The sequence below is a fragment of the Tamandua tetradactyla genome, chromosome 19, assembly GCF_023851605.1.
Source record: "Tamandua tetradactyla isolate mTamTet1 chromosome 19, mTamTet1.pri, whole genome shotgun sequence".
NCBI classification, from domain to species: Eukaryota; Metazoa; Chordata; class Mammalia; order Pilosa; family Myrmecophagidae; genus Tamandua; species Tamandua tetradactyla.
The window spans coordinates 66,482,271-66,502,671 of record NC_135345.1 but is presented as its reverse complement, the minus strand read 5'-3'; the positions used below and the strand labels follow the sequence as shown (position 1 = coordinate 66,502,671).

At 33.9% G+C, this 20,401-nt stretch overlaps 1 non-coding gene across 1 annotated transcript; it reads right to left on the bottom strand.

Annotated features, from left to right (window-relative positions):
* Positions 1 to 1,035: 1,035 nt before the first annotated feature.
* LOC143663813 (U6 spliceosomal RNA) lies at positions 1,036 to 1,142 on the bottom strand. The gene has a single exon (XR_013166194.1). It is a non-coding gene; the product is annotated as a U6 spliceosomal RNA (small nuclear RNA).
* Between the last annotated feature and the right edge of the window lie 19,259 nt (positions 1,143 to 20,401).

Genomic DNA, 20,401 nt, shown 5'->3' with positions numbered 1-20,401 from the left:
GTATTAAAATGGATTAGATAAAGTGCTCTATTCAAATGTCCTGACATCACAAAGGGAGCATGCTATCCTGAGGCAATGCATCGTTAGAGATCCTCCTGAGGTCTGCTTGATTTCTCCTCAATTCCTATAAAACCGACTCTACATAAAATGAGGGCCCGAGTTACTGAAAAATCTTTGAGAAAATATTTGAGGCCAGAAAAGCTTACATTACACATAAGAACCCTGGTCACCATTGTCAAAACCAGACCTGGCCGTGAGTTTACACATGCTTCACCAACAATTTCCGAATCATCTAGGTATTGCTGGCTCTTCTCTCCCTCCACCCTAACCCACGAATTAGATGATTACAATCTTTGTTTACTCGGAACACTGCCATCCTCATTGTCATTAATTTAACCCATGGCCACTGAACTCATTAATTTCATATGTGAAATGTATTATCCTACGTTATTATTATCAAAAAGTCTGTATTTTATTAAAATAACTGAAAATATGAACCACTCTCTCTTATATAAATGAAACATTAATTTCATCCATTTGTTATCTTGTATACTACATTATTTGTGGAATTTAAGTAAGCATTATTTACATATAAATAAATATAATCAAATGCAGTATACAAGTATATGATTTCTTATAAATACATTTTTTATTCATTAATGAACCAACCTGATTTTGAAATGGCAGATTAATTGATTTTTTTTTTCTTCAACTTGTTTTGGTATTCTGAATGCACATTAAAATGAATATGATTTTGCAAATGTGCTTAATATAAGTTAGTATTGAAAATAATATTTGTACTAAATTCCATGTATAAAAGCCATATTTATAGGTGAACTGTTAGATTTAATTATTTGTAAAATAATTTGCTCACTCACTTGATGCATTTTTATGTACATGTTATAGAATTCATCACTTCTTTTCTTTTTTTTTTTTTTTTTGTCATGGATAGGCACTGAGTTCTTTAGCAGACAGGTGAGAATTCTGCCACTGAGCCTCCATCATATCTCCCCATCACTTCTTTTCTTTTCTTTTAAAAAAAAGGAATACTTCATGAGTTTACATGGTATCCTTGCACAGGTGCCATGCTAATCTTCTCTGTATCATTCCAATTTTAGTATATGTGTTGCTGAAGCGAGCACCCCATCACTTATAGTCATACAAGATTGTATCATATTCAGTTGTTTAGGAGCTGCAAATACCTATAGAAACACGAGTAACTGGAACACTTTGTTTATATTCCATACCAGTGGGCCAATTAATAGTTTTGTATATTATCATCTGGTATTTTTAATACAAGGTGAATATTTTTATATTTCTGCAATCAGTTTTTTAGATTACAGTTTTAGTTTCTTAATGCTTTCAGAAATGCAATATACCAGAAATGGGTTAGCAATTTTTTTTTTAGAAGTGGGTTAGTTTTTATTTGGGGAGGGTGGCTCATGGTCTGGGAATCAAATCTGGGTCTCCTACAAGGAAGGCCAGCATTCTACCACTAAACCACCCGTGCACACTGGGTCAGCTTTTGTAAAGGATATTTATTAAGTTACAAGTTTACAGTTCTAAGGCTAGAAAAATGTCCAAACTAGGTCATACCAGAGAAAGATATGTTGACTCAAGAAAGGGCCAATGATGTTTGGGGTTTCTTTGTCAGCTAGGAAGGCACATGGCATTGTCTGCTAGCTTTCTCTCCTGGTATCTCATTTTAAGTGGCTCCCTGGGGACATTTTCTGCACCTCCAAACGTCTCTATCTGTGTCAGCTTTTTCCAAAATAGTTCCCTTTTAAAGGACTCTAGAATTTAATTATTAAACTAATTCACTTGCTTATTATGGTTTATCTTCTGAAAGATCAGGTTTATATTCTAAAAAACTAATTCTTATATTAAAATATAGTAATAAAACTGAGACAGTTTCAGATTTTAATAATAGCCCCTCCACTTAATAGAGGAGTTATTAATTCCTCAATCTGATTGACTTTGTTTCCTTACTTAAAAGTGGAAATAAAAATGTGCCTATTTCATAGTGGTTGAGGAAAAATAAAATAAAATAACATTTGAAAAGCACTTGCTTGGCACATAGCAATAATTATGGCACAGAAAAAGTTACTTGGTTTTTCTCTTCCTGAGTGTACAGGAAAGGCACATTTCTCAAGTCTACCAGTGTGCAGGTGGACCTAACCACTTGTATTCGAGGGCAGCAAATGTGATTTCCAGGTTTAGGAATTGAAGAGTCATGTGTTTGCTCCATGGTCAGAAACTTTTCCTCTGTGGTGGTGACCAAACGGAAGCAGTCAGAATCCCTGAGTCACTGTAGAAAGGGAGATGCCCTGAAGAGGCAGCAGCATATCTGCACAACTTTGCGTAAGAGAAAAATCAACTGTTAATGTTGAGCAGCTGAGAATGCAGCTAACAGACTTGACACAGGAGAGCCATAGGTAGTAAGTAAGCACAATGATAGTAAAAGTACCTTTTTACTTTTGTCTGTGTATGTGTGTGTGATTACAAGGTGTCAGGTTTAAAACTGAAAATCCCAGTTTCAGTCAATTCTAAAGCATAAAGAATAGAGCCTTTTAAAAAATTATGCACTGCTTATTTTCAAGTATCACAGTTAATGTAAATGGATTCATTTACTGAGATGATTTAAAGTGTTTTTCCTCACAAAACTACCCGAAATGTGGTTAGAATTGATTTTTCTAAATTGATTTAACTTATAAAAGGAAGTATACAATTTGAATAAAATTAATGGTACACATTTGAAAATTGCATAAAGTTAAAACATCTCTGTCCAAGTCTGAATAAACAGAATGCCATTTCTACCTAGGAAGATAAAAAAAAACTGCCTTCAGTCATTCAAAGTATTCTGATGACTTTATATCAATAGACATGGCCAATATCTATGATGGTATCCATGGTTAAATTTTCACACTGATAAGCATATAAATTCTCCATACTACAGGCTTTATTTTCCATTTGGTTTAAATAAAAGAGAGAATTTATTTTAAAAATTGCAAAGGTGTTCTGCTGCTTTTACCTCTTCCCCAATCTGCAGAGAACCACTCTCTTTGTGAGATCTACAGCCATGGTCTCGCAAGTCCTGTAGGATTATGTAGTCAGTAGCAATAATCCTGCATGGAAATTTATATAAAGACATATATTTACCAAAAAATCCCCCAGTAATCTGCATTTATTCAGAACCCAATGTTCATCTACAGATTTTAATTACTAGGGTATCTACATCTATATAGCGATATCTTTATCTATATCTATATCTATATGGGAATATATATATGTATATATACCCACTGCTATTTATTGCATTCAGTCAAGTCAATTAGTGAATGCACTGCTAGGTATAAGACACATTTGTATCCACAACTGTTTTTCATCTCTGGTGCTTTGGAAAATCATAAAAATCATTCCATTTTATCACATGTTGCTTCTTTAAGAAAATAGTGTATAAATCCTGCATACATGTAGATGTTCACTATCTTAGTTTGCCAACAGTATTATAACAAATGCCACACAATGGGTTCTTAAAAACTGGAGTTTATTGTCTCATGATTTTGGAACCTGGAGTCCAAAATCAAGGCCTTGATAAGCCATGCTTTCTTCCACAGGATGCAGTAGTGTTCTGGTGCTACAACTTTTGCACTACCTTCACTTTCATTTCTGCCTCCATTGCATGCCAGTGTGTCTCCTTAGTTTCCTTCTAGGATTTCTCTCACTCTGTTTGAATTTCTTGTACCTTATAAGGACTCCAAACATATGGGCTAAGGCCCACCCTAATTCTATTTGACTTTATCTAAATAAGATCTTCAAAGTTCTTATTCACAAAAGATTTCACATCTTAACTAATAATAACATCTATAAAAGCCTTATTTACAGGTTCACACTCATAGGAATGTGGACTATATCTTCACTGAGGGCCATTATTCAATCCCCAACACTTACCTACTATTAAAGTTTATATTCTTAGGTTTTAACAAATTGAGTGACTTATTTCAAAAATTTCAGAGCTCTGGCTTCTTTCTATAGATAATTTCAATTTCAGAATATTTATAGACTTCAGTTACTCGCATTAAACTCTTTTGTATGGAACGAATTAAGCCATTCCTTTAAAAGTAAAAGGTGTAGTTTTCTGTTACTCAGTTTAAATGCAGAGTTTCTAGAAGGCTTGTGCTGAATGCTGTGTATTAATAAAGAGTAACATGGCAAATCAAGTGAGTGATTTCTCATTATGTTGTCAAAATACATGAGTGATAGATGACAATATCTCTTTTCTAAATCAAATTACTCTTTTGTTTAGTATCAACTAATCAAAGTATACATAAGAACACATACAAAACAACTGCTAGACAATCAAGAAAATGAGAAAGAACAAAGAAGAATTCATTTACTAGTGTTGCGGCATGCAAAGTAGAAGGTTAAATGGAATGCATTTAGGAAAAAAAAAATTCAAACCCAAAATCTCCAAATTTATATATCTAGCTTCAGCCCCTCTTTTGAGATCAAGCACCTATGACAAGCAGCCCACAATTAGTAAATAGTTCCATCATCTACACAGACCAAGCTTAGCACTCTTCGCTTACTGATTTTTGATTTTTGTTTTTTTTTGCTTCCTCTGCAATATCCAATGCATCCATAATCCTGTTGCTTTTACTTTCTGATAGGATATTCAATGCCTGACCACCTCTTACCACTTTCATTGCTACCATCTGTCAAAAACAGGGCAGAAGAATCCAATTTGATCCCCAGAATCCATGATTATGTTAGGTTGCATGGAAAAGAGAATAAATGTTGCAGATGGAAATAATGTCGCTAATTAGCTGATATTGAGACAGGAAGATTATCCTGGTTTACCTGGGTGGGACTAATGTAATCGTAAGTGTCCATACAAGTGGAAGAGAGAGGAAGAAGAGAAAGAACTTGACAGATCACTGTGTGATCAGAACCGGGCCCATCATTAATGGCTTTGAAAATGGAGGAAGATTCCATGAGCCAAGAAATATGGGTAGCCACGAGATGCTGGAAAAGGCATGGAAGTAGATTATTCTCTGGACCCTACCAAAGGCACACAGTCCTGTGACACTTTTAGCCCAGTGATGCCCAATGCAGACTTCTAAACTTAAGAACTCTAAGATAATAAATGTGTTTTGATTATTAACCACTATGTTTGCAGTAATTTGTTACAGCAGCAATAGAAAACCAATATACCATGCTACTTAAACCACAATCTTGACTACTGCCATAGCCTACTAACTAGTGTCCCTAAACCATTCTTACCTTTTGAGAGTTTCTTCTCTTCAGAGAAAGTAGTGATTGTTCAAAAATGTGAATTCTTTACTCACTTACTCAAACCATCCAGTGACTTCATACCGCAATCAGGAAATTAATAAGTAAACTCGAGGACCTCATCAAGACCTACAAGTACTTACATGGTCTGTGTGTGTCCTGTCTATCTCTCCAATCTCATTAAGTATGAGAAACTTCAGGCTTCCTCGCTTCATTCTGTCCATTCTGGCCATTTTTTAATATCTAGAGAACTCCAAGCTCATTTCTGATTCATGATCATTATATTTTCAGAGCTCCTTGCCTAAAACACTCTGGCGCCCAAACTCTACATGTCTGTATTCGTCTTAACATCTCTACCTATGATCAGTCCTTTCTCTGTAAGGCCTTCTCTGACTACCAAACCTAGGTTAATTCCTTCTCTTTAGTCATTTTGTTTCCTTTTCATCAAAGTAGTTATCACTATTCAAAATTGCCTAATTCACTTTGTCAGTTTTTTTTTTCCCATACCACAAACACCCAAATAATTTAAAGACCACAACAGTAAAAGCTTTGTGTGCATCATTATTGTAATCATGGCAGTTAGAACAGCGCTTGACACATTGTAAATGCCGCATATATTCACTCAATACATGAATGAAAACATTTTGTAAATTAAATTAAGGTCTCTAATATTACAATCATACATGATTAAACGCTAAAATATGTCTCTTCTTAGTTTTGTCTGTGCATTAATTCTACTACCTCATAGATGCATATTGTCACTTTGCAGATAAGGACAGAAAATAGCTTGTGGCTATATTGTAATCAGAATTTATATATTACATGCTTTTCTATTCATGTTGAAACCTAAGTTTCTCTTATCACAGAAGTTTCCAGAAAAGTTATTTATCTTGTGAACTCTAGCTCATGCTTTTGAATGGAGCAGCCATCTGCTTCCCTCTGTACATGATTCATTTCTTTCATTCTGTAATGATAGTAGTCATTCCAGGGTTTGATGGCTAATTCTACGTGTCACCTTGGCAAAGTCTGGTGTCCAGTTGTTTGTTCAGACACCGGCCTGGTAGTTATTGTGGAGGTATTTCTTGGATGAGATTAGTATCTACAATCAGTCAACTTTAAGTAAAGGAGATTATCCCCGGCAATGCGGGTGGGCCTCCTCCAATCAATTCGAGGTCTTAAAAGTGAGAATTGAGGGTTTCAAAAATCAGAAGCAATTCTGCCTCAAGTCTGCATTCTCCATTTCTTCCTGGCCTCCTGTATAGGCTTAGACTAAAGGCTACACCATCACTCCTGCTTGAATTTCCAGCTTCCAACCTGCTGTATGAAATTTGGAGCTGCATATGACAGGTGATAGCTTATAATAAAAGTCTCATTTATATCTATATTTATTCATATATGTTCATTCTTTTTCTTTGGAGGACCCTTACTAAAACCTAGTAACATTCTGGCCATCAAAGAAACTAAAATTTGAACTCTAATCAATAATGATAAAAACTCTAATCTAGGCCTACATGTATGGTCTCCATAACCGCATGAATGAATTCAATCCTTTCTAAATGACTTACAAATTAGTTTTGAATTTATCCATTCAGATTTTAAGTATTTAACTTATTAGAAAGGGATTGCTCATAGAAAGAAATTACTTTGAACAGTATACTGACTGGTGGAAATTGACCTTGGACGAGTTACTTAAAGTCTTTGCTTCAGTTTCTTTTTCTATAAAATTAGCAAAATGTTATTAGTAGCTACATTTTAGGGTGTGATATTTAAATGAATTAATATGTGGAAACAACTTATATACACCTAATATGTACTAAGTGATATAAACTGATCAGAGGAATTATGATACAAGTCATCTTGATTACACTAGCATATATCATTTAGTTGTTTGATATTTCAATATAAAATTGTTTTCATTAAGTCTGTCAGCCTCAATTTGTTATATTGAACACAATATAGTTCAGAGTTTGTAAGTTAAAAGATTTACTCTAAATTTCTACTTGTGATAAGTTTTAAAACTGTAATTTTTCTATATATTACATTGTGTAATTTAAAGTTCATATTTAACAAATGTGGCTACAAAATTTTTCATTTGCTTCAGTTTACTGTCCTGTAGTTTGATCATACAATAGGGGATAAGGTGTTGATAGCCAACGTATGACATTAGGAAAATTTACTTTTCCACTGTGGGAATAATGGAAATATTCTTTAGAAGACACTACATTTGAACTCAAGACCTTAATAATATGTAAAATTCCCCAAAGCAATCACTTATTTTCCATTTTCACCAAAGATGTATAGCAAAATATCATCCATGCTTTATTCTTTTCTGAGCTCAGAATAAAAGACAGACTTAATCCAAAGGTGTTTAAAGTTATATAAATCATATCAGTATATTTTAAAGTAAATTTTTAAAAAATATGCTAATACTGCTATATATTTGTAACATGCAACTATTAGGAAAGAGATATGGAGTACATGGAAATAGCAACAACCTCAAAAAGGGTAAAACAACTGATGTGGAACTTATAATTTAAAAAATGCACAGTATACAATGGTATGCTGATTACGTAAAATTTTTGATAAGTGTAAAATAAGTCTGTGAAAGTGTAAAATAAGACTGTGATTTGGTTTGTTTTACCTTGGTATCTTCCCTTTGAATTAAAATTACTTTTGATGATTTGAATATGGTCTCACATTTCCTTGTTAAAAGTTGTAATTGTCACCAAAGTCATGTTATGATTTTACAAACAGAAGTTAGGACAATAGATACTTTCATGATACCTAAAAACATGTACAGATTAATAATTAGGCTTACAAGTTTATTTTAGAGCTAATTTATTCTAATTTATTCCTTTGAAAGAACCACTTGTGTAAACAAGTGGTTTATGGGTATATTTCTCTCATTGATTGTATTACTATCCTTCTCTATACAATTTGCGGATGAATTTAGAGATTATGACCTGGGCTAAAGTTATCAGGTCATTCATATTTTAAAACTTGAGAACTAAATAATTATTAAACATTAAATATGTTTAATAGGTAAGAATGATAATCAATCATGTATACTCTGGATGATTTAAATTTTCTTAATATAGCCTATCTGGTAGGATAAACAACCTGGAACAGATCTTAATTCCACAAAGATCTTAATTCCAGGATAATCAATATTTGTTTTCTAATAAAATCATATAACAAATGAATTATATGCAATGGATTTGATATTCAAATGACAGAAAAGTAAGCGGTATATCAAAAAATTGTAATATGCATTTGCATCATTATATTTGTAAGGGATATTGAATATATTTCTTAGTGGTTGCTAATGCTGTTGTAATGCAATATACCAGAAATGGATTTTTGTACAGAAGGGATTTACTAGGTTACAAATTTACAGTTCTAAGGCCATGAAAATGTCCAAATTAAGGCACCAGTAAGAGGATAACTTCACTCAAGAAAGGTCAATTGTGTCCAGGGTTCTCTGTCACATGGGAAGACACATGGCAAAGTCTGTTGCCTCATCTTTCCTGGCTTCTGATTTCAAACCATTCTCTCAGCTTCTGGCATCTCCTGGAGCATTTTCCTTCCGCATCTCTAAACTTCTGTGTCTGAGCTTTCTCCAAAATGTTTCCCTCTCAAAGGACTCCAGTAAGCTGATTAAGAACCACCTTGAATAGACAGGGTCATATCTCCACGGGGACAGTCTAATCAAAAGGTCCTACCCACAATTGGGTGGCTCACATCTCCATGGAAACAACTTATTCTAAAGGTCCCACCAAACATTAGGCCTGCCCCTACAAGACTGGATTAGAAAAGCGTGGCTTTTCTAGAGTACATCACAGTTTCAAACCAGCACACTCAGTTACACTGAAATACGAAGTAATTGCCTAAGGGAGAAAAGATTGAAAAGCATTAAAAATAAGATGTTCATGAACTCTAAATTATTCATTATTTATTAATTTTAATTCATTTGTTATATAGATTTATAAAAAGTTTGAGCTCACCAATTATATTTTTGAACTTTATGATCTATTTGTACCTAGTATTCCAAATCATGTTTTTATGCCCTTTATATACAGATACATTGTATTTGTGTGGACAATACATACAAATGTATAGAAGTAGGCGTTGGGTTTGGTATGAAGTGTGACATTGAAAATGTATGCCTTCAAACAATTGGTAAGATTCTTATTAAGCTGAATCCATTCCTCAGAGGAATCCACATTTTGAGAAATACATCACCACGGTGCCTTTGCACCAAAGATCTATTGCTTGTACCCTACAGCCGGGTGGCAGTCCCAGCGATGGATAGGACAATCCATCATCAATGTTACAGTTTTTTTGTTCTTTGAAATTCTCCGAAGAGCTGTGCACTTGGAGAAGAAGGAGACTGAGAAAACAAAATGGGTTCCGCTCCTGGAAGACTTGTCAGTCATTAAGTCTTTAGAACCTTTATTTCTCTGGTTAGGAAGCTAAATCAGGAGTCATGAAAACTCTGTTATGTGAATCAGATGAAGCAGTGTCAATTTTGGAAAGCACTGGATAAAAAATTTTGAGGACTGGAGTATTTCTAGGAAGTATAAGAATTAAATGCACAATATCTATTTAACATACACAATTTATGCACAGTGTCCTATGTGTTAGTGTTTGGGGGAAAAAAGAAGATGTAGAAAACATATTCCTGTTTTTGAGGGGTGTTCAATCTAATTAAGGAAAGTTACCTATATTTATATGATAGAGATAAAGCCACAGATGAAAAATCTTATTTAAAGTGTTGATACATAAGCCATCTTTTCTCATAATTTAGAAGCAAAATCAGCAGTGATACTTAAATGAGACCAGTAAGACAAGTTTGCTCAATGTGAAGCTTTATAGGAAAATCTATAAATATATTAATTCTTGAACAAACTTTGTGCCCAAGACATGAATGGTCTTAAATGAATCACCTATAAAGCTCTAGAAATTTTAATCGTTGGAAAATGCAAATGAGTTGGAAACTCCCCCGGAACATTAGGTACACCTTAATTTTCTTAAATTTCTGTAGGTCTCCTACTTCTGCACAGGATAGTACAAATGTAGATTAGATCTATAAAATCAGGCCGAAAGGAAATACTGAAGGGAAACACTGTTGAACAATAAAATGGGGGAATATTTTGTCTTACACATATATGATCATATCACTTTTGACTTAATTTCCTTTACAATATCTCCATGTTTTTTTCTTTTTCTTTCTTTTTTTTTTTTTTTTAACATGGGCAGGCACCAGGAATCGAACCCGGGTCCTCTGGCATGGCAGGCAAGTATCCTTGTGTGCTGAGCCACCGTGGCCCTATCCCCACATTTTTGAGAATAAAACTCTCTCAGCACAGCTAGTTAGACTCTTCCTATAATTTCTACCTACCTAACGGTCCAGCCTATCTCAAACCCTCTGGACCTGAGGACACTGCCCTTTGTAGTCCATGCTTCTTCTTTCCATAAGCCCTATGTGTGCACAATCCTCTCTGACGACAAAGTCCTTTCCTCTCATTTTAATTTCTTTCAGATATGCAAAAAAGTAAAAGGAATATATAATCAACAATTGTGTTTACATTGTTGAACTTAAGAAATAAAACATTGTCAATAAATTTGAATCTTACATGTGCGTCCCTCTCACGTCATATTCACTTCTTCCCCCACCCCCTAGCTAACCAATGCTCTTAACATCTTTGTGAATTAAACTTTCATTTATGTATTAGTTTTTTTTTTTTTTTTTTTTTTTTTTTTTTTTTTTTTTTTAAAGGAAAGACAGAGAGAAGGAAGGAAGGATAGAAGGAAGGAAGAGAGGAAGAAAGGGAAACATCTTTTAAACATTTTCTTGTTTTATTGTATTCTGTTTCTCCGTTTTTGTTACATGGGCTGGGGCCGGGAATCGAACCGAGGTCCTCCGGCGTAGCAGGCAAGCACTTTGCCCGCTGAGCCACCGCGGCCCGCCTATGTATTAGTTTTTTAGCATTTTTTGTGCATGTGCTGTGTGGCAGGATCATACTTCAATATTTTTTCCATGTGAGTATCTCATTATCTCAGCACCACTTACTGAATTTTTGTTTGTTTGTTTTGCTTGTTTGCTTGTTTGTTTTATGGGAAGAGCAGGGAACAAGAATGGAACCTGATTCTCCCACATGGCAGGCGAGAATTCTACCACTGACCTACAATTGTACTCGCCGTTTATGTATTCTTAAGTAACGCATTATTGTTTTGCATGTTTTTTTAAATCTATGTAAATAGTATCACACTGTACATATTTTGGGCAATTTTCTTTTAGATACCCAATATTGCTTGTAAAGTCCATCCATGTTTAAACATACAGTTTTAGTTTATTCATTTTCATTCCATTTGATATTTCATATACAATTACAACACAATTTCTTCATCATCCATTTTCCTAAAACTTACAATTAGTTTTTTTGCTGTTTTTTTCCCTTCTTTCATTGGTTTAGTATTTGATTCATTAGTTACTCACCCCTTCCTTCCCTCCCTTCCTCTCCTCTCTTTTCCTTTCTTCCTTTCTCCCTTCTTTCCTCCCTCCCTTCACCTCCCCTTTTTCTTTTGTTTTTATAGATGTTTTTAACAAATGCTTATATGAAAAAGTCATGTTTCTCTTTGTGTACATATATACGATTGAGTAAAATGCATTGTATATGCATTTCATTTTTTTTAGTAATTACCATATTGCTGCCTAAAGTGGTTGTATCAGTTCATATTTCCCTTCATATAATAAAAGGAATGTCACTTCTCTGCATTTTTGACAACATTTACTGTGAAATGTTATCTTAATAGGCTTTTAGTTGCATTCTCCTGATTTGAGAAAATTTGTATTCATTTCGTATATTTATTATATGATTATATACATATATATATATATATATATATATATAGGTATTCTATGAGTATATAAAAATATATACTATACATATAGGTATTCCATGAATGCCTAATCAAATATTTCGCTTGTAAGTCTACTGGGCTGTCTTTTTTCTTATGAATTTTAGTTTTGTTTTTTTTTAATATGGCCTGGATACGAATTCTTATATCTCAATCCTGAGATTATATTTTATCTTTCAGATATCTTTTTATAAAGATTAAATTGGTATAAATTAATATGTAACTAGATTTATCAATATTTTCCTTTAAAGTTTGTATTTTTTGCATTATTTAATAAATCCTTCCCAACCTCAATTTTATAAAGGTAATCTTTTATATTTTCTTCTTAAATTTAAAATTGACTTTAAAATTAAGGTCTTCAATGAATATGATATGAGATATGGATTTGCTTTTCTTTTTTTCCATGGGGATAATCAATTGTTTCAAAAGCATTCGATGTATAGACCATCTTTTCACACTAACTTGCAATGTCTTCTGCATCACATTTCACGTTCTTGTAAACATGGGTGTTTTCTTGGATTCTTTATACAGTTCCATTGTTCTGATTATCTTTTCCTGAACTGATACCATATTTTCATTTCTACCTTCTTTCAGTTTACTTTTCTTTTTCAATATTATTATGGGTTTTTTGCACTTTTGCTTTTCCATATAAATATATAACCAGTTTGTAAAACTCCATTAAAATACACATAGTTTTCTTGGGATTAAAATAACATAGCCTAATTAACACCTTATTATCTGAACAAGCTCATCTAAATTGATTCTTTTGTTTAGAAATGGCCCAAGATTTCTCCAAGAACATTATCCTTTTACTGTAATTTCTCCTTGAAACATACCTTTGCATTCTTTGCATTTGCTAGAGTTGCATTTTTTATTAATCTCTGCAATCATTTGCCCATGTCTTTTACCTCATTAATAATAATAGTAACCAATACTTAGTTAACACACAGAAACACACAAATTGAAGTAAATCCTGAAGAGAAATCATATAGTGTAGTGGCTTAAGACACTCTCAGAAACAGACTTCTCTTTTTCAAAAGAGTCTCGGAATGACAAGATATTAAAGTGTGATTTGCTTGTCTCCTAAATTTCTATTTAATAAATATAAGATAAGTCTATCTATCTATCTATCTATCTATCTATCTATCTATCTATCTATCTATTTTTTCTGCTGTGTGGTGGGGTCATTCATTCTTCTTCCATGTGAGTATGCCTTTATTGCAGCACCATTTGTTGAATTTTGGTTTGTTTGTTTGCTTTTGTTGGTTTCTTTGCTTGTTTGGGAAGTGCATGGGCTGGGAATCGAACCTGGGTCTCCCGCATGGCAGGCAAGAATTTCACCACTAAACTACCCGTGCACCCCTATCATCTATATCTTGAATCAAAAAGCACATGTTAACTTGTTAAGCATGTGAGCAGGAGCCAAAGAAAATGGACACTTGAAACTGAACAGTTGAATATTTCTTTACCCATTAGAGCAGCTATACTTTTTTCCACTGCAGTTTATTGCCATCAGAACAAAAATAATTGTATAATTCAGTGGGAACCTCCACACCAGAATTTCCAGTATAGGGCCTTTCAATTTTCCTCATTTTCAAGACCTCCATTTTCCTTAAATTATATGTCCTTCTTCTGATCTAATCAGACCTTCCTTATCTCTTTGAGAAAGGAGAACAAAGATCTACGTCTAGAGCCCACCTTTTATATGTTCCCATACTGTCTTCCCAAGGGAAATATAATTTTCCCACTCTCTCTTCATATTTGCCCCCCAAAAAAGGTGCTTAAAAAGTGGTACTAGCTTTAATTGCTGCAAATGTTGTGCTCACGAGTGATTTCTTTTTGAACAACTTTGACTTAAAGAGCAAAATGAATATTTAAGAAAGTTAAAGAACAATTTTAATATAGAATAAAATGCAATAGAGATGAGGAATTTTTTTCAAGATGCAAAAACTCATGTAGAACTGCCAGACCTAGTTGCACTACAAACAATGAAGAAAAACGTAGACTGCCTCCTGAGATTTCAAAAACCATCAGATACTCAATACGTAGTAATGACTGAACATATTCACTGTATTTAAAACCTATATAAAAATAAGTGTCTAGAGAAATTTGAATTAAAGAAGATTCTGTGAAATTTGCCTAAGTACACAGAATGCACATCTATTTTGAATTTTCTTGCTTTTATTTAAGACAAGTGGCAGATAATTTCACAGCTGTCAGTTAATGCACATAATGAATGTCTCCTAAAAGGATGAAAGCATGAAGTTGTATTCATGTTCCCCAAGTATGTAAAATAAATTCAAAAGGATGTCAAGATCTGGTATGAAATGAAAAATGCAAGAACACTTCAGTTTAGCAGTGCGCTGTGTGTTGGGGGAGCTGCAAGGAATATGTGCATGTGAATACTATGCCCTTATTTCCCTATAAATTAAAAGCAGTAGGAAAATGGGAAAAGCACTAAGTGCTTTAAATCTTAGATTTTTGTATCAGTTTCTAAGGACTTTATTATCTAGCATTTTTATCTGATATGGGAGCCAACTTTAGTCAATTGCTTTGCAACACTGTGTCTTTTAAATTTAATACTAAATCCTGGCATTTTTTAAGCTTTTAGAATCTGTGGGCATTTTTATCTAGACAAGATGGATAAGGATATCTTCCAACTGTGGGAAAAAGAAGATTATAATGATGTTAATGAAAAAGATTGCATAGTATTAACACTGGTAAATTTAACAAATCTATATCTCATCCATCTAAAATCTTACAATATCAGTCAAAGAATTTGTACCAGAATTACTTCTTGATTTTGGAAAAGCAAATACTTAGATCTTCCTCTTTAATAGTGTGTGAAACCACTGTGATTTTTTTTAAAAGAAGAAATAGAATATAAGAAATGTGTGATATCCGTAATATGTCTTGCTTCAGCTTACTTAAACCAATGCCATAAAACATATATTTTGGGCAAAGCACAAATCACACTTAAAACATGGAAATATATTCAACAGGCAGACTGTGATATTTCCCTTTCTTATTCATTTTTGGTTGTTCTTTACGGTCTGTTTCAATGCACTTTTCTGAAAATTGGTATGGTTTTATAGTATTTTAAGATTCACCTTTATTCTGGGGTTATGGTCCAGCCTAATGAATGAAGTAAAACTAGCATTAGTACATAAAATTGGAGTGAAGTTTCATTTTGAGGTCAGATATGGAGAACTATTGTGTGAATTAGCACAACACACTTCTCTAAAACTGTTTTTTCATTATCATTATGGTAGAAAAGAGGAGCTTGTTGTTTGAAAAGTCATACAGACCCAAAAGAAACATGAGTAACTTAAGAAGAAGAGAGATTTCATGAGTTTTCTCCCCAGAAAAGAAGAAGAGAGATTTCATGAGTTTTCTCCCCAGAAAATATTAGGGCACATGTGGGAGTTAGGTTCAGGTGTCAACTTGACCAGGTGATGGTGCCTAGTCCTGTTGCTGTGGACTGGAATCATTACCATATGAAACTCAACTATGGATGATTATATCTGCAGTTGGCTAAGGAGACGGCCTTCCTCAATGAGTGATGTTTAATTTGATTACCTGGAAGCTTAAAAGAGAGAGGTATAAAGGGAGCTCAATGCAGCTCAGCACATTTTATCTCAGCACTTGCAGCGCAGACCCAATGTTTGGAGATACAGAAAGGAATTGATGGGAGAAAGCTGTTGGAATTCAGAAATCGGGAGAGAAAGCCAGCAGACATCAGTGTGTCTTCCTGTATAAGAGCCTCAGATTGAAGTTAGTTACCTTTCCTCTGAAGAACTACAAATTTATAACTAAATAAATCCCCTTTTATTAAAAGCCAATCCATCTTTGGTGTGTTGCATTCTGGCAGCTTCTGCAGACTAAAACAGTGGGATATATTTTAAAACCTTTTGATTAGGAATAAAAGGGTTTCTTTACTAACTTGGGTTCATAACAAATATTCTTTTACTAATTCGAAGCCATAAAGATCCATATAAGTATAATGATGACTTCATGGAATAGAGAATTTATCTATGATAAATTTATCATAGGTTAATTGGGGAACCAAACTCTGATACGAATATTTGTATGCAGAGGTTTATTGGGAAATGCTCTCTAGAACAATACCTCCAAGGTAGAAAAGCAAACAGCATTAGGTAGAAGAAGAACTGAAATAAAATGCAAAAGGAGCAGTGACCACAGGCCATCTCACACAGACTTTGAAGGTGCTAGGGCACTTTGCAGAAGTCCTGGATGGCAGAAAAAAGTCAAGCCATTATACCCCAATTTTGACCAATGATTAGATGTGGGTTTTCCAGGGAGAGGGCAAACCTCAAGCAAGACAGTTTCCTTCATCTGTGGGCAAATAACAAGAGATAATCAGCAATAAGCTATTAGCAGACAGCACACTGACAATTGGGGAATCATTGTCCACGTTCTGAAGGGAGATTATAGTGAAGCACAAAATTGGCTATTACAGGGCACAATGGGTGCAACTCTCTTGGTAACTATACTAATTCAACATGGTAGGAAATGGATTGAGAAGTATATTCTTGATGTATATGCCATAGGATTTGCAGCTGGATCTATGGAAGTTGAACAAAGGAACTCTGAAAACTCTGTGACAACACATCTTTTTAAATCTCCTTAGAACTGCTCATAGATAGAGCAATACATTAAAAAAAAAATCCACTGATCTCCATAAAGTTTGTTGTAACCGAAACATTTGATAGAAATAAGACTCTTGAGGGAAATGCAGTTGAGCTCAGGTGGTAAGAAAGAAGAAAAGCCAGAAACTACACCCTATACATACTACTAAAAGGTAAGAGCTCTTGCTGTGAGGAAAACAAAAAACAGAAATCTGAGTACAGTTGGTGAGACGGCATCCATGTCCTTCAAGAATTCTAGGGAACCACTGACAAATCTATGTATATTTAAACAGTACTGAGTTGGCTTGAGCTCCAAGAGTCCCAGAAATAGCCATCAAATATTTCCTTATAGCATATCCTGGTCTAAACCTGAAGAAAAAACACTGGAAACAGAACCCAAATTGAGTGTAGTAGAAACCCATGAGATAGATGGCTCAAATGCTGGGCCTGGAGGTGTCCAGGGGAGGCTCCTCAGGGAGCATCATAGAGGTAAATTACTGTATTTCAAGGTAAGGTCACTAATTCAGAAAGCAAACCCCATCAAACTCTAAGCAGCATCCTGAGACAGAGAGAGATGGCTCCACTAAGAAACATTTTATTTTTTTAATTCACAAGAATTTCAGAAGAGGGAGCATTTGAACCGTGAAGCTGGAAAAGTTACCTTGGCCCATCACACACCTCGCAAATTAACCTCCTCCTAAGAATCCAGGAAAACTCTTAATTTGAGCATGGGAAAGAAAGGATTACTATCGAGCCCTTACAAAACTACAGTAACGAAAACATATTAAATATATTAAAATAAAGTATGTTTTCTGAATACAATGCCATAAAGCGAGCAATTAGTAAAAAAAAAAAGCTTCTTCCTCTTGGAATTTAAATAAACAAAAGCTTTATTAAAGTAGTTTTGGTTCAAAAAGGAAATAAAAAATAAAATGCAAATAAATTCAGAATTCTTTTAAAAAATAAAGACAAAACAAAATACACAAGTGTTTATGGAATACAACTAAGTGATACTAGAGGAAAATTTAAGGAATAGTCACTAATACCAAGAAAAAACTAATAGTGATTAGGACAAGAGCAACTCTAAACTGGAAGAGCATTAAAAAGGAATAATTAAAAATGAAATAAATTAATGATGGAAAAATAAAACCAATGAAAAATAACAGAAATTTCTAATGGGGGAAATTTGTAAAATAGATAAACTACTAATTAGCCTAATTTATCAAACAAAAGATTAATGTGCGAATATGGGAAGAAAGGACAGACGGAAATAAGTATTGACATCAAAGACAATTTTTAAATTACTAAAAGACTATTTTACACAACTCTAAGTAAATACAATTTAAAATCTAGATTAATTTTTAATTTTATCATAATGGTTTCTGGTAGAGAGAGAAAGATTAAACAAATTAGCAAAGAAGAATTATAGAAGCATATCAGTGATCTCCAATACATAAAAATACCAGGCCCAGGTAATTTCATAGAAAAGTTAAAAAAAAATCTTTAAAGATCAGGTAGGTTAAATGATCTTTCAACTATTACAAAGAATTATAGAAAAAATTAGTAACACTTCAAAACTGTTTTGATGAATGAAACATAAATTCCTCACGGTTGTTTAAAAATATGAAGAAATTTAAAAACCTGATAATGACTACTTCAAAAGAAACTGGTAGGGAAATGTTAAAAAATATTAGCGAATAAAATACAACACAAAAACTGATAAGGCAACATGACCTATGGGCTTAACTGGTAAATACAATGATAATACAATTGAAAGAACATTTATAATTCCTAGATTGTGATTTTGAAAAATTCTCCACTTAAAGGAAAAGGGCTCCTTGTATGAGTGGCTGTTTTGTAAATCTGGGAAGGAAATATATAAAATGAAATTTAAAGCTTTTGTGACAGCAAGCAACAGAGCTAAAAAAGTCTAGTATAATCATGGCAAAAGTGGTCAGTATTCATTTGAGATACGTGAAGTTCTAATAGTTATTATTCTAGACATCTGCAGTTCCAAGATTCATGACTACCAATATCACGTCACAGTCAAAAGAAATGGCACACTTTTGCACAATATTGTAAGAATAAATTACAAAATGGCCAGTATTCAGGAGGTTTCACTCTGGAAAGAGCTGACTACTTTCCTCGAAAAGGAAGACATGCAGTGAAGATTTGTGGGCACAGAATGATCCTGAAAGGAAGGAAAACCCAGAGGTTTATAAGATTCACTATATTAAGAATTGTCATTTATCCAGAGACACCAACACAAGAATGAAAAAAACTAATGTGTAAGGGATCACAAATATTTCATTCTCTTCTACTGGAAATCCAGGCGCTGAAGGCAGCTTTTATGAAATGTGGAAATAAAGACACTGCTCAAGTTATTACCTTTGTTTCCAAAATATTTGCAGTTGATTCTAAACTTTGTCTCAGAATAAGCCAAGACGTCTTACTCAAGAAGCAATTGCTCAGAAACGTGAGCATGGGATATGACGCCACATGGAGAAGTTGGCAGCAGGGTATTAGCAGACACTTTTGGAGCCCACCCAAGATAGGTGTGCCTTTCAAACATCCAAAGGGAGAAGAGTCAAAAGTTGATGAACAACAGATGGAAAGTATAACCCCTAGATCTGTGCCCCAGGAAGGAAACAATTAAGCATCTTTTATTTCATTTGCTTGAGTGTTCAGTGGTGTGGTTTAAAGAAGAAAGACAATTTCTGTGATGTGAATAAGTGCAGTCCTATTGAGTTTTTGCAGTGGATATCCTTACGCTTCTTCGCTCCCTCAGAAGACCTCTGTCAGTTCTTCATGTGCAATGCTGTCCTCTGTAAAACCAGTTTCTTCTATTGATAAAGGAACTGGAAATTTTAGAGGAGGTGCCTCCAGGAAATGAGTAGGCAGAGGAGCGCTCCAAGACTTTGTGCCAAAATGCCATCCTGGCCACCATTATACCATTCAAATTTGAAGTCACCCCATCATGAGGGCTGCTATTGAACCAAGACACCCAAGAGAAATATCTCAGTTTATTAAAGAAATGAAGCTATTAAATAAGGGTGTTCCCTGTTTCCAGATTTTAATTCAGGAAATGAGGAAACACGTTTCAGTCACAAGAGTGAAAGATGATCTTCAATGATGCCTGGATGATTAAAAAAAAAAGCTTGTGAACAATCAATTAATAAAATAGCTATTAATAGCAATAAAAATTCTGAACTACTGCCACTTGTCATAATGCACATGCACTTTACAAACAACATTCAGCCAAAGAAGCTAAATGATAAATACAGATTTAATTTATAATTCAATTTATATAAACTTTAAAATTGAGCAAGAATAATTTTAGATTCTGGAAATGAAGGTAATTATTACTTTAGTGTATGGGGTAATGATAAGCAGGGAGCACAAGTTGGACTTATTTCTTTTTCTGGATGTTGTGTGTAAAGTGTATTTACTTTGAGGAAACTGACAGATCTCTACAACTAAGATGTACATGTGTTTTTGGATTTAGGTTATAATTTTATAAACACATTAAAATCAACATT